Genomic DNA, 3,407 nt, shown 5'->3' with positions numbered 1-3,407 from the left:
TCTTTTTGAGACAGGGTCTCACTATGTAGTTCAGGCTGGTCTTGAGCTCACTTTGTAGCCCAGGCTGGTCTCGAACTCACAGCGATCCTCCTGCCTCAGCCTCCCAAGTGCTGGGATTACAGGCATGTGCCGCCATGCCCGGCTTGTCTGCTTATTTCTTCTACAGAATCCTTGTCTGACTACAGAGGTGTCTAATGTTCATGTGTTCCCCAAACCCAGACAGTGATGTCTGTAAGCCCAGTTGTCTGAAGGCCAGTGCCTGTTCCAGAACTGGATTCCCCAGGGGGCCCTTTTTCTCTCAGCACTCAGCTCTTTAGTTTGTTGTTCATACATCTGCTTTTAAAAATCCCAGCTCTGGTCAAGGTACACACCTGTAATCCTAGCACTCAGGAGGCTGAGGCAGGAGGATTGGCATGAGTTTGAGGTTAATGTGGGCTACATATTGAGTTCTAGGATAGCCTGAACTACACAGCGAGACTCTGTCTGGGAAAAAAAAAAAAAATACCAACCCTGCAACTGGCCATCTTCCTCAATCTGTTGCCCTAGTTATCTCCATGACAGTAAAGATTCCACCACCTCCTCCTCTTCACTGTGGATCAGTATTTTCCTTCCTGGTCCAACTCATCCTATTTGTTTGTGCTTAGCCTCCTCCAGTTACTTAAAACTCAGATTTTACACCTCTGCAGGTCCTGAGCTTCTAAAGCAAAATAAGTGGATAATTACACCTAATGGGCCAACTAGAAACCCATTGCTCAAACTGGCCAAGAGTACAAGGAGACACTGCCACCTGAGAAGTCTTGAGAGAGGAATGTGGGGAGGAGGCATGCCTCCAGCCTTCCTATTACAGCTGCTTTGGGCTTCCCCAGGAATGATCTGCCTTCCATCTGTCCCATTCTTCAGAGCCGCCCTAGGAGTGGGTGCCTGGGACTCCAGGGTTAATGGAGTGCCCTTACGGTGTGACAGGGTCAGGGGACAGGTCCTATCATCACCCCTGCAGTTAACTGCAGTTGTCCTGTGAACTCTGCCTGGACGCCCTTGGAGGGAACCTGGACTTACCTTTTGCAGCAAAGCCTTCTCTTGTTCATTGATTATATTCTGGCAAAGTTTTTGCCAGGCACATTGGTGCCCACCTATAATCCCAGCTACAAGGGAGCCTAAGGTAGGAGGCTCTCAAGTTTGAGCCCAGCCTGGGCAACATAGCAAGACTGTCAAAATAAAAAGGGCTGGGTTCAGTCTCCAGTACCACACACATACATACATTAATAACTTTTGTGTCTATTAGGTGCCAGGCACAGCTAGATTTATAAACCTGGGAAATTAGGTGAACATAAGATGGGAGCAGAGGCCAGAAGTAGGGAGACAGTTACAACATTTGTGAGTAGGCAGGAAGAGCCCTATAGCCAGCTCCATTCAGCCCTAAGAGGCACAGAGCTGTTAGCTGAGGTACAAGCACGTCAAGGGTTCTTGGAGGGCCTCCCTGAAGTGGACTTCCTGAGGTATGCTATAGGGAGAATAGAATTTCAGCTGACTAAACTGGGAAAAGAGAAAAGGGTTGCCTTTTCTTGGTTTAGATCAGTCTTTATTTTTTGTTTTTTTGAGGCAGGGTCTTGCTATATAATAGAGGTTGGCCTTGAACTCACTATGTACCCCATGCTGACCTCAAACTGATGGTGACCTTTCTGCCTCAGCCTCCTGAGTGCTAGGATTAGAGGCATGTGCCACCATCCCCAGCTATCATTCTTAACCTTTTTAGGATCATGGATTCCTTTGGAAATACAAAGATAACTGGACTTTGTTATTAGAAAAATAGGCATACACATACATTTTTGCAGCTTCATGAACTTACAAATTCCCAGATGTCCATATTTGGTTGCTGAGTCTAAAGAACCTCATATTTACCAGGTTGGAATTGTGGCTCAGTGGTACAGTGCTTGGCCCGCGTGTGTAAGGCTGTGGGTTTGATCCCCAGCAATGCCAGTAATGAACCTCATCTTCACATGTGGAGTCTGAACCTCTACCAGGATGCTTACTGTGGAGAACAACTCATTTGGTTCCCCTTCAAGGAAGAAAGTGGAGAAGCCACACAAAGTATCTGGTGATGGATATTGGGCTTGTCTTTACCCTTCTCCTGAGCCCAGAGGTTGATCCTGGGATGAACCCTCTCTAGGAACAAGAGTTCTCACTCCCCGCCTCTGAGAAGAGGTAAACAGATCTGTCTGGCCTGGACCCCGTTATCTATCTCTTTCCTTCTGGTCTTCTCTGAGCTCAGCTGGTGCTGGAAAACTGCAAAGCACGCACCTTAAAAGTGTTAGGGCAAGAGAGGGGCAGATAAAGTTTCAAAATTTTTCTCCGTGTTTTTCTAACCTTAGGATGATAGCTACCTCTCCCCTAATCCTTCAGGTCCTGCCGGCAGACCCACCAGGATGCTGGCTTCCTCTCCCTCAGATCTTTTCAGAGAGCCCCCTTTGCTTCCCAGCATTCTGATCCAGTCAAAGAAAGCACCTTCTCATGCTGGAGGGATATTGGGATGAGGGTCCCCCGACCTGTCCAAGCTGCTGACTGCCTTTATAGCAACTCCCTGCCTTAACATTCAAGTTGCAAACTCTCACAGGTGTACCATGCAGTTGGCTTACAAATGAATCCAACTTATGGACAATTCTCCCAGAAGGAAACTTGTTTGTAAGTCAGGGACTTTATTTTCTCCTGACAACAGTCTGGACATCAGCTCTGCTTTCTCCCTTTGCATGTGGCCTTTGTGTGTCCTCAGTGGCAGCAATATCAGAGGGAATTCCCAGAGCAGGCAGGTGGAGAGGCGGAGAGACAGCTGCCAGCTTGCAGGGGCTGTACCTGTAGCCTCCTTCATGTGTGTATACTCCTCCCCTCACCTGCAGGTGTGCAGGTGTCTGCGGCTGGGTGGGACATGGAGAGCACTGGCACTATTCTGCCTAGTGGGGGTGGGGTGGGGTATGCACAGACTAAAGTAGATGGGCAAGAAACTCCAATTAAGACGGGCTAGGAGGAAGCCAGCTAGGCTTTGCCCAACCTTTCTGATTCTGCTGGGTGCCTGGCCCTGTCATACTCCTGAGTTGTCCTCCAGCTCATCTACCTAAGCCAGGGAGGCAGAAAAAAGACTTGTATGGGAGGCCTGGGCTCCTATTTTCACAAGGACACAGGGACCTGAGTAGAACCTTTGGGCCCTTGACCCATCAGCCGTCGGGGTTTGCTATCTCCTTGGAGAAGTGCTAACTGGGTGAAAATTGTTTCTTAAGTGGCAGAACCACTCTGTGGGTGGGAACCGCAGGGAAGTTGAGGCTCTGGTGGCTGGCGAGGGGTAAGGAGGAAGAGAGACGGACCCCTACAGCCAAGGTTCACCTCAGCACCCTGCATCCTGAGTATAGCCCCATTCA

Source organism: Chinchilla lanigera, unplaced genomic scaffold, assembly GCF_000276665.1.
Source record: "Chinchilla lanigera isolate Chin_1 unplaced genomic scaffold, ChiLan1.0 scaffold00051, whole genome shotgun sequence".
Taxonomy (NCBI): Eukaryota; Metazoa; Chordata; class Mammalia; order Rodentia; family Chinchillidae; genus Chinchilla; species Chinchilla lanigera.
Note: the sequence above shows the minus strand (reverse complement) of the source record.